The following is a 12,635-nucleotide window of genomic DNA, read 5'->3' as shown; positions in this document are numbered from 1 at the left end:
TTGATGTTTTATTGCCTATAACCATTTCTGGTACTAATTACTTTATCACTCAGGTCTCAGCTGCACACAACAGAATCCACTTTAACTGGTTGAAGCAAAAAGAATTTGATATAGAAAATTCTGTGCTTCCACAAATTTTGAAGAGCTGGAGGAACAGACTCCAGGCTAATCTCTCAGGACCAACTGCTAGCCCTTAGAATCACTCTGCTTCTGCTGTGATTTTGAGAAAGCGACCATCACCACTGCAGGAAGGTAACAAATCAGGAGTCCACTTGTACTACTGCTGACTGCAAAACCATACTAATGCTGACATGACTGGGAACACTGCTGTGACAGGAAGCACCTGGACAGGAAGCCAACTGTCACGTTAAGGGGTCACCATGGCATACGCTGGCTTCAGAATCATGTCATCTCTCCCATAACCTGTGTACACTCTAGCTCTCTTGCTTATGTTCATATTTTAATCAAAGTATCAGGCAACATCATACCTGACTGATGAAACATAAATCATATCTGATCTCTGGAAATCTGGGACTATAGTTTTAGCTTTCCATCCTCAGCATACCGGAAATTGCATGGGATGGATGTTGAGTTAGCCATTATCATTTGTGGTTTGTCTTTTCACTGTGTGTCAGAAACACTTCAAAATCATAATAATAGGCCTAGAAACGTTGCCACATACTGCCATATTTTTTCTTCTGCACCATAAATGGTGGAAAGACAGGTAAAATTTACTTAAGAGCCATAGTTAGAGTCAATGATCCACACCCACAAACGGTACTATGAAGCAAACTATATTGACTGATACAAAAACTATAAAATTCAAGTGGCTTTTTTAACAGCTTTATTGAGGTATAATTGACGTGCAATATACCAAATATATTTAAAGTACAGTTGACTCTTGAATAACACAGGGGTTAGGGGCACCAACCCCTGCATGAAGATTCACATGTAACTTTTTACTCCTCTAAAATTATTAATAGTTTGCTACTGATGGGAAACCCTACCAATGACATAAGCAGCCAATTAACACATATTTTGTATGTTATATGATCATAAATTATATTCTTATAATATACTAAGCTAGAAAAAAAAGGAAATGCCACTAAGAAAACCATAAGGAGGGGATCCCTGGGTGGCTCAGCGGTTTGGCACCTGCCTTTGGCCCAGGGTGTGATCCTGGGGACCTAGGATCAAGTCCCACGTCAGGCTCCTTGCATGGAGCCTGCTTCTCCCTCTGCCTGTGTCCCTGCGTCTCTCTGTGTGTCTCTCTCACTCTTTCTCTCTCTGTATCTCTCATGAATAATGAATAAAATCTTCAAAAAAAAAAAGAGAAAATGCTTTTATAGTACTACATTTATGGAAAAAATCCACATATAAGTGGACCCATACTGTTTGAATGGGTGTTTCAAGGGTCAACTCTACACAATATGGTAAGTTTTGATATATGTAAACATCCATGAAAACACTGATACATCATGATAATGAACATATCCATTTGCCTCAAAAGTTTTCCCAGGTTCCTTTATAATCCATCCCTATGGGGGTTCCTTTTCATTTGACATTGCATCAAATTAGCCAATTCATTCTTAAAGAGGGGGGAAAAAACCAACCTCCCCCCACAACAGAGCAAGCTATGTTCTTAAACCCAAAATGCTAAACCTCTAGTATAATTCTTCTAATTTTTCATAGATAATCCAGAAAAAAACTCAACATATTGGGGCATAGCCCTAGTTCTCTCCTTATCCATTGTAAAAATCAATACAACTGGGCATATAATATAAATCGTTGGCTCTTAAATGTGTATAACAGAACACCAATATATAATTAATACCACAGGTATCTCTCCAAATTTGGATCAGTGTGAAAATTTTTACATGCTACAACTAAGAACATCCACTATTGACAGCAATGTCTATGAGCAACTAAGATGAGCCTGTCAGACAACACATGTACAATTTGCAACCAATGAGTCATAAAAGGTATAATAAATAACAGATGAGAAGAACGAAGAAAAGATTTTATATTTACTAAAAAACAAAGCAAAAAAATTTATGGTCCTAAATATATGAGAAAAATGCCAGGTAGTAAACACTTCTACTCAAACAGCAATATAACACTAAACACTACCAAGGGAACAGTGTAACACATTTCAAATATATTACAAAATTCTAGTATTTAGAAATGTGACATGAGCATAAATAGAATGGGAACCACTGGCAGTGGAGTAGTGGGGAGGGACACACAAATAAACCAGTGGTTCTCAGACTTTATATGCTTCAAAATCACCTACAAGATTTCTTAAAATACAAATTTCAGGGGTGAAAATTCTGTCCCCAAAATGAAGGAAAATAATGAAAGCATGTTATATAACAAGATAGAGAAAGAAGAAAAAAGAATTATCTCTTCTCAGTTGTGGGAAGAGATAGTTCATATAAGAAGTATTAAAGAAAATAGCTACTTTGTCCCCTAAAGGAAATTAGAGAAATCAAGAACTCTATTAAACAGTAGGTGAAAGGCAAGATGACAAAACCAAAAAAATAATGAAGATGAAAAAAGAAGTGGCAAAGAAAAGTCAAGACATTAGGGAAAGATACACCATTGGGAAACAGCATTTGAAGCAGTGAAAAGCAAAAGAAAAGTAGAAAAAAAAATCTGTAGAGGACAGACTTGAAAAAGTCTCACAGAAATAAAGAGGAAAGGGACAATGAGAAAGAAATTAAAGAGAAAATCGTGGATATGACATAAAAGCCACACAGATCCAATATAGAGTTAATTTGTATGCCTGAAGAAAACAGGAAAATAATTGAAAAATAAAATTTTTTTCAATAGGTTATGCTGAAATGAGATTTCCGATTTGACCTTGAATATGGTCAAAAATAATTACATATTCTCTTGGAGAAATGAAAGTTCAAGGTTAAAAAATATAGGAGCTCCTAAGCAGGAGAATAATGTCACCTCTCTTCACATGACTGAAGTCCTGCCTGTGGATTTTGGCTCAGTCTCATCTCTGCCTACTTGAAACACTTCAAATCCTTCTCATCCTTCTGTTTTCAAGTTTAATGTCAAATTCCCAGAACTCTTTCCTGAACTTCTATAAAGCATACCTTACAAAAACTATCATTTCACCTTAGTTATTTATTTCTTCACAACAATGGTTGTTTTTTAATAGGTATTGCTCTTTGTTAATTATCTGTTAAGCTCCACAAAAAAAAGTCATGTTTGTCTCATTCATCGTGTTCCTAATGTCTACTACAGTGATTCGCTCGTAACATCTAGTCAATAAATGCGTTGAATGAATGAATAAATAATTCTAAAGTCACTGTAATTAAAGCCATATTTTAGGCTACTGGATCAAATGGAATAAAGTAACAAGTCTAAAATTAGACCTAAGTACACACAGGAGTTCTGAATACATTAAAATGCCATTTCAAGTTGGTGGAGACGTAATCAGTACCTGGTACATTGATTGGTCATTTGGGGAAAAAAAGTAAAGTACAATCCCTTATGTGAATGGCATTAGAGGAAGTCAAGAAATGGTGAATTAATTGGCATAGAACCAAAAGAAGAAAACAGACTCAGAAAGTGACATGTGCATAAAATGAAAAATCTAGTATGGCAGGAACTCAGAAAATACTCTGAGATATAAGCCATCAGGAATTTTCAGATATTTTAGGAAAGGCTTCCCATGGGACATAGAGGATTATACAAATCTTATTTAATTCTGAAAAGAAAGCTGATATCTGGGCTTTGTAAACAACACTGAAGCAAGAACTTCCACATGAAAAGATGAATAGTTTTGACTGCACGTGAATTTAAAACCCTTCTAGTACAAAAGTAACACTCACTACAAATAACTAAATAATAAATGACAACCGAAATGAGAAGTTGTAGCGTATTTGGTAAGTGACTATTGTTCCTAATACACTCTCGGGCTCAAAACCTTAGAATCTCTTCCCATTATGTTTATTTTTTTCCCCATTATGTTTAAAAGAAAACTAAAACCCTCCCCTGGCCTTCAAGACCCCTGGCTTCTCTGACTTGAGCATCTAGCGCTGCTCCAGCACTCTGTGCTCCCAGTCTGGCCACTCAGCTCTCCTTCCATTGTCCTGGCGATCCCGCCCCTGTGCCCAGAACAACCATCCCTCCAATATTGGTTTGGCTCACTTTTCATTGCTTATGGATCTCTGTTAAGTGTCATCTCCTCTAAAAGAACTTTCAGACCAATCAGCTAAAATTGCGTGCACAACACACACACACACACACACACACACACTTAAATCCCTCAAATGGCATTTAGAGCTTTAAAAAAATCCCACTTACAATAAAATCTAATTCCTAATCACAGCCCATGAGGTCCTAAAGGATCAGTCTCTGCCTCCTTCTCCATTCTTATTTTCTTCCTCTTCTTCTAATGCCCTCTCTCCAAGTCTGTTTGTGCTGGAGCCTCACCAACCATACTTCTGTTCTTCAAACCCTCAAGGTCATCCCAGTCAGGCCTGGGACAATTGCCTGGAAAACTCTCTTCGTGACTCCTTCTGTTCAGGTTTCCGATAAAATCCCATTTCCTTAGAAACGCCTTTCTTGGCTACGCTAATAAAGTTGCCTGCCATTCAGATACTATCATATTTGCATATTTTGTTTTCTCCAGCCATGCATGTATCATTACTTGTAATTATCTTGGTTACTTATTTGTTGGACCCCCTCTCCAGAATGTTAGTTCTACAAAAGCAGAGGTAGTGATGGTCTTATTCATTATCATACCACCAACACTGAGAATAATGTCTGGCACATAAAAACACCCCATAGAAATATATTAAATGAATTGTACAATGATACACATATGCTTGTGTCTTTGAACCCACATTATTTATAAAGGCTCAAACTGAAAATAATTTAAGATACATCCATGGAGAATTAAACTATTTATGGAGTATCTTTGCACTGGAACACATTGCAAACATTAGTGATGATAACAAAAATCTATATTTAGATTGATATCAATTAATGATCATGATGTATTAATGAATTAAAATATTACATACTTTGATCCAATTTTAGTAAATATGCTTGTGTTTCTGTATAGTTATACATCTAGTAAGATAGTTGTCAAAATATTAATTATGATCTTTGAGTGATAGGATACATTTCACATACAATTTACCTTCTGTGTGTGGGTGGGTGTGTGTAATTTGGGTTTGTTTACAATGGACATGTATTATTTATAATCAGCTTTTATTTTGAACGGGGGGAAAGGCACAGGTGTTCTCTGTGAATATGCAACACATCTCTGATCATCTTGTTTTAAAACAACATACCATGCTGAGTGACTTCGATTTTTAGAAATAGAGAAACAGCAGAGGAAATTTCTTAAACATATACCATTTCCTGTTTGAAACTGTATTGGATTCAAAAATAAACAATTACTGGATGGCTCGTGGATAGTGTCTTCTTAACCCATCAAGACTGAAGAGTTGAATGGAACATCTTATAATAATAAAGTCTTTCTACGCCTCTCCATCTTGCTACGTGAAAGAATGAACTATGAGGACTTACCACCAATTTTGAGTTTTCTCATTTAGTACAAATTACACATTTAACCTCATACAGGTGTACTTAGTACATTCCAAATTACATGTTAAAGAAAATTATGTTTAGTCACTAGACCCTTTTCAACCAGTTCTGTAATCTAGTCTTAACTCAGAGAGGTTTTTTTTTTATCTTATTTGTTTATTTATTGCAATTGTCAAGCTAGAAAAATTCATGTCAGAATTCACCAAAAAGAAGATACAAGGTAATCAAAGACTACTTCTACTCAAACATGCAATAATAACCATGTAATTATGGAAGCGTTAAAAAACAACATCTCAGGCAATTCAAATAAAGCTATTCTTGTGAAAAGGCATTTGTGCATATCCACTGTCATGTATGGAGTTGTCTGTTCATCATAGCTGAGCATCACAGCAGTTCCTATAAATCATACTGACACACTTTGTTCTAGTCCAGCTTGCAAGATAGCTGCTTTCCCGACATCCCAAAATCACCAAACGAGTAGCAGGATGTAGGCAAATTACTTTTCTGACAAAGAAAATAGAACAAAGAAAACTTGCAAGGATGAATTTATATGAGAATGAAACGTGCTTGGAAGACCAAGAACAAAGAGATCCCTGTGATTCCTGTGGGCGCCATGATATGCCAAAATTGTTTTATGACACTTAGCCATAATTGCAGCTAACCACACTGCTGGGGCTCTTTTCTTGGCAGGATCAGAGCCTATGAATATGCGTGTGTATGTGTGTGTGTGTATAAATTAATTTCCTTGTGAAGATGTGATTGCTCCACCTGTTATAGTCTGTCTACATCTTAAATTTTCATCAAGTGTTGCCAATTAGTTCACAAAACAGAACTGAAGAGTGAAAATTGAGGTACAAAATCTCTGGCTTATGGATGAAATTAGTTATGTCCAGTGATTTCTGTGGCTGCTTTAAATATTCTGTTATTAAATTGATTAAATAATTAAAGCTGCTACAAACATGTCAGATGGAATTTCACATCAATTTTCAACTGGTGCCTTGGAAATGTCATATATTTTCTAATGCTCTGGGGTTCTTTACATTTCTGGAAAGTCACCTGAGGTTTTCACCATCATATAAGAGATAGTTGTGGCAGGATGAAAGAGTTATCCCCCAGGAATTAGAAGGACTGGATTTTGTAATTTATAAGCACAATGACCCTAAGCAAGCAACTCACCTCTCTGAGGTCTTTTTGTCATATCTAAGAAATGGAAATAAGATTTGTTCTGTCTATCTCATAGGATTCTTTAAAGATTAAATAAAGTAAGCCATATCATTTGAAATGCACTTTGAAAATTGTAAAGTACAAAATAAATTCAATAACATTATTATTTAAGAAAAGTCACTGTACCAGGAACTAGTTTGAAGTAATCATAAAAGAGCCACTCAGCACAATTGATATCACTCAGTGTCTATTGAGCATCGACTCTCTGGCAAGCACTTCAGGTGCTCGGAGACGACTAAAACACTGCAAGCTCACACTCAAGTAAAGACAACAAAACACAACTAACACTATCAAAACACATAGCAAGAAGTAAGTGCTAAGTGATGGATACCAATGGATGATGGATGAAAAGTAAAAGGTTTCACCATGACCTTCCATGATGAGAGAGGTGCTGAGCCTTGGTGGACAGAAGCTTTATTTTTTCCTTTTTTTTTTTTAATGGCTTTTTAGGTTTGGATATGGAGATTTTAGACTGATAAGTAATCATATTCCTCTCCTTCTCCAAGTTCAAAGCCAGTTGATAAGTAGATGCTATTATCAGAGAGATGCATATTTTTTTTTAAAAATCGGCTTTGTTGCAGATAAGAGTCCATTGTAAAATGCAGTTTAGCCTATTGCCACTACACAGTCCCTTAGGTAAAGTTAGAACTCAGCTCAGCCAGATTTAGAAAACCACAGGCCTCCGCAGCAGTAGTGAGGCTAAAAAGAACATGTACATCCTGAACACAGACCGCTCCACAAAGGAGAGGGGCTCTAGGGGAGCAGAACTGAGCCTGCCTACACCGTTTTCCAGAATCCCTCCATCAGGTAAGTCCCACCTTCTTCCCTGAGGAGGAATGAGTGAGGCAGAGCAGAAGAGGCCCTGAGGGTTATTCTACAGAAATAAATCCTCTCATGGAAACATGACTCCAGACACCTGGGGGTTCCTTGTTAGCATGAGAGTGAAGTCTCAAATGAGTAGCCATGTATATAACCCAACCTTTCCATTTAATTTGAAAGCCGCTTGTTCATACACCAAATTTTCTGTTTAAATCTATTGCACATCTCTCTTTTTCTGCACCCTTGCTTTAGTTTTGTCCCATTTAAAATATATTTTTATCTGGAAAGATCAGCTTCCCCATGTTATTATGCTGTGCTTCAAAAAAAAATAATTAGTAGTAACAGATGGAGACTGATTAGGGAAGCAATCCAGGTCAGGGAGGTAGCAAGGCAGGAATAAGAGGTGAGAGTGGACGTTGCACACTCAGGGGGAAATGAATAGACCTCAGTAGCTGGAGTAGAGACTTTCTGCAAAGGAGGTGGAAACCATAATGTTGGAGCAGCAGCAGCATTTGAAGTAATGTGACAGAGTTAGTAACATTTCCCTATAAACATTGACAGGTTTTGAGTAGGGTATCAACATGACCAAAAGGGTCTCTGTGAAGATTATTGCTTTATTATCCTCAATAATTTAGAAATGAAAAAAAAGAGGACTCCACTGATTAAAATAGTCCAGGAGTAGGAAAATAAGGACAAGGATGACAGCTGAACACATATGCTTCCTTGAATGTTTAAAACAAGGCAAGGAAGTTGGTTTCTCAATTTAGTCCAGCCAATTATATAACTAAGGCATAAACACACCTCACTCCTAAATATCTTTGCTAACACACAGTCCTTGTTGTGTATTGTGTTCTTATTGCTGTGGCACACTTCTAGAAATGAGGAATGCCTAATATAAGAGAGAAGAATGTTAAAGTATGATTAGCACCAGAAACGTCCTTAGTGGAAATTTTAAAGTAGGAAAAATTTACTTTTAGGAATTCCCACTTCAACTCCCAAAACATGTGAAAAAACAATTCTTAATTTTGATGAAAATCATGTTATTAAGTTTTTTGGTTTCAGATATTTGGGTGCTACCTGACTGGGGGAACAGCTGAGAAAAGAGATGGCATAAAGACATTCTAGAAGTGGGAAAAATTAGTTCTCAGAACTAGAAAGCCCTACTCACTAACTGACCTCAAAATCAACTTTGCTACCCAAATGAGCTGAGGACTGAATGACGCTTTTATAAAGGAAACAGAATGAAATGGATCATACTGACAGGACTGAAGTCTTTGACACAGGGGGAGCTAAGGAGTCTTCTTTTGGCTATCATATAAAATTGATATTGTGAAAACAGATTTTAAGAAAAAACGGTACTTACTCTCAAGCCCATGTGGACCATAAGTGAAACTGCAGCTAGATATTGGATAGAACCATCTATAAAACTTCTAGGAAAAAAAAATAAAAAAAATAAAAATAAAACTTCTAGGGACCTAAAAATAAATAAATAAATAAATAAATAAATAAATAAATAAATAAATAAATAAATTTTTAAAAATTTAAAAATAAAAAGTTCCAGATTTATGTGAAGATCAAGCTACCTTGATGACCACAGCAGTATTCTTATGGGTTATAATTAAAATGCCCAGAACAAAAAGAGAGCTTGAATATAGTTCTTTCTCAAGATGGCATTCATAACTATTCATAATATTTTTTTTAAATGATGTAAAAGAGAAACACTTCTGAATGGTGCTGTGAGGTTCCCTGTGGACCTTCTCCTGTGTGAAAGCACCATAACTGGAGAAAATTATATTTAAAAACAACAATTGAAAGTCTGTGGAAATTGTCCTAAGGGCATATAGCAAATGAAGGAATATTTATCCAAGAAAATCTAATAAATCTTAGTAAGAACAGCTCGGTGTGATGGAAGCTCTACTCCAGGCAGGTACGGCCAAGAAGACCGAGCCCTTTCTTTCCCCAGTTCCCAGGCTAGGGTGCTGGTTTCTCCCTGGAAGGAAGAGTCTGACAGCATTTATCACACCCATTCCCTATTTCCTGATCTGTATTTGCAGAAACTATTCCCAGCAAGAGTAGAAGAATGGTCTGGAGCTCCCTTTCTCCACCAGCACCCACTAGTAGAGTGGAAACTATATCACAAGCGTGATAGACAAAGACCCAAAGACCGGGGGCCCCGGATCACCTTCCCTCCACTCTCTCCTAGGGGGTTATTCCACACCGGGAGGGACAAGCTGAGGACACATCCTCATTGCCCAGTCATAGAACATGATTGTCCTTCTGAGAGAAGGGGGCCCTGTCCTTGACCCCAGCTCCAGAACAGCGATATAGACATATTTTTCCCAGGGAGAGAAGCAGGCCATCAGGAGGGAGAGTCCTGTAGCTCAGTCTAGGAGGACTGACTTTATTTGCAACAGTGAGAGGTGAGTCCAAGCCTAGGGGCATTATTGAAAACAATGGAAATCTCCATGGTGTGCAATTAAGAGGAAGCTAGTAGCTCCTCCACAGCCACAGGTAAAACACTCACTGGCTGGGAGGTTAACTGAAACCCAGGGAAAGAGAAAGCGATGAAGAGCCCTCCTGGGGCCAGAAAACGCCTTGAAGGACTACCTGGGCAAAAAGGCCTGACTTTAATTGGATCAGACTACAAGCAAGTTGCGCCCCAGGGCATTGTCAGAAACAATAGAGCAATCAGTTCACAATTAAGAGAGGCTAATAGCTGGATGTGATACCAACAGAACAGATCGGCCAAAATCTGAAGAGGGAGACCACCGATAAAGACAGTGGAGCCTGGACAAAACCAGTCATTCCTGCTGTGGCCCTCTAGAAATTCAGAGAAATTCCTCCCATTGTACGTCTTCCTTGGAAGCAACGAGTGCCTCCTCTCCCCACCGTTTCTCACCTGGCTGCTCCCGAAACTCAGCTTTGGGGGTATGACAATATGCCATAGGCCAAGACTTTATGGGAAAATAGGAAACTTGATCTGCACAGGGCAGGGTCTAGGCAACGGGCTACAGGCTGGGTCCTTAAAAACACTGTTAATCAGTCCAGTCTCTAGTTTCAAAAGTCAATGACCAATTTAAGTACCAGTGAGTTCATCGATAATAACCAAAGACATTTCAATCCAGTCATTGAACACGGTGGCAACAATAAAGCAGTGAAAACACTTGAAAGTCTTTGTGATGCATCATGGGGTTTCTCGATACTATGTACTAAGTAATTCAAGACAGGAGCCTACTTCACTCCTGATCCACCCCTTTCCCCAGGCACACACACTCCCTTCCCCATGACCAAGGAGGGATGAGTCAGCAGAATGATACAACTCCTGCCAAAGGGATTGGAACAACACTAGCCCCCAAAGAACTGCCAAGAGCATGACAAAGAAAACTGCCCCGTCAGTCAATCAACAAGGGAATGTAGGTGAAGAATTCTCTGCATGACGAAGACATCCTCATGACCATCCCCTGCTAGCCCAGACTTACCTGCCAACACCCTGGACCCTAAACCTCATGGAAACTATAGATCTCAGCATACTCAGGACACATAGCATTCTCTCCTTTTTCCTATACGTGCCAACCTCGACTTAGAAGGCCCTGTCTTTCTTCTCCCACTCCCCCCAACCTGGCCAATTCCTAATTATCATTTGAACCCTACTGAAACATCACTTTCCCTATAAGCTTTTGTTGTTGTTGAACTGTTCCCAACAATGAATGAATTCACGGTGGGGGTCTCAAAGCCTCAAGGACTAAGAGCTAGCTCCTGCCCTTGCAGGCTGCATTTATTCAGTTGTCACACAAAAGCAGACAAAGCGCCCTCTGTGTTTCCTCTCAATCTATTTTAGGGGTTGTTTACATATTTTTTTTTAATTTTTATTTATTTATGATAGGCACACAGTGAGAGAGAGAGAGGCAGAGACACAGGCAGAAGGAGAAGCAGGCTCCATGCACTGGGAGCCCCATGTGGAATTCGATCCCGGGTCTTCAGGATCGCGCCCTGGGCCAAAGGCAGGCGCCAAACCGCTGTGCCACCCAGGGATCCTGGGTTGTTTACATATTAACTGAGGCCAGGCCTCTCTTGCTCTCAGAACAAAAGGAGGAATCCCTGCTGTTTACAACCCGACCTTGCATATGATACAGTTTCCATCTGGACCATCTTGTACAATGGCCCCTTGGCCTCCGGAGGAGGCTCTAATCTCCATTTGCAGAGTTTTCTGTATAGACAGTTCCTTCTGGAAACCTTCCCATGCAGTCATTCCCCAACAAGTTTTCTCTAATACACCCAATCTGCTTTGGGGTTCTCACTTACTCCAACCAGAGCCCACCTCTAGTGCAGCCCCAATCCAAGCAGACTCATGGATTACTGATGTTTGTGATTATAAACTCGTTAGTCGTCTTAGGTATAGTACTTGGCACAGTGCCAGGCGTACGTGGGCCCAGCAAATGTGTGGTGAGTGGGAGCAGCTTCAGGGGATACAAGATTGCTGAAAAGAAGCCAAGCCATCCCAAAGTTTGAGACCATAACCACAAAAATAGTTCTAGAACCTCCTGCTGATCATTCTACGCCTTCAAACATATTGTCTGTCTTTATCAAGAACCAAGTGGACAGAGCTAAGCCTGCAGGTCACAGAAGACTCTCTGGAGTTCTTGGAGGCTATAGAATAGATAAACTAAGAAAATAGTGCGATGATGTGTGATCATTTGCATTTAAATAAAGACCTCTCGGATGTTATGCTTTAACTCATAGAAATAGTTGAACAGTAGAATTTCAGGCATAAGAGCAGCCAGTGGGAGAAGATATTTTACACATAAAAACTTTCCTTGAGGCCCTGCTCAAGTCTCACTTCACAGGTGACCCCCTACTTGGGGTCACCAGATGAAATACAAGGTGCTCTCTGTTTTAGTAGATGTGTGCCCCAGATAAATAATCTATAAGTGCATCCCAAATATTGTGTGGGATAGATGTACTCTTTAAAAAATTGTTGTTTAAAAAAATGGCTATCTTTCTGAAATTCAAACTTAAGT

General features: G+C 38.7%; 1 long non-coding RNA gene across 1 annotated transcript in view; it reads left to right on the top strand.

Annotated features, from left to right (window-relative positions):
* Positions 1-5,383, top strand: part of LOC144323433 (uncharacterized) — a 121,606-nt gene extending 116,223 nt beyond the window's left edge. Inside the window, exon 4 of the long non-coding RNA XR_013388868.1 lies at positions 54-5,383. This is a non-coding gene — a long non-coding RNA (uncharacterized LOC144323433). The remainder of the gene's footprint in view (positions 1-53) is intronic.
* The last annotated feature ends 7,252 nt before the right edge of the window (positions 5,384-12,635 follow it).

The sequence above is a fragment of the Canis aureus genome, chromosome 11 (genome assembly GCF_053574225.1).
Source record: "Canis aureus isolate CA01 chromosome 11, VMU_Caureus_v.1.0, whole genome shotgun sequence".
NCBI lineage: Eukaryota > Metazoa > Chordata > Mammalia > Carnivora > Canidae > Canis > Canis aureus.
Note: the sequence above shows the minus strand (reverse complement) of the source record. Positions and strands in the feature narration are given on the sequence as shown.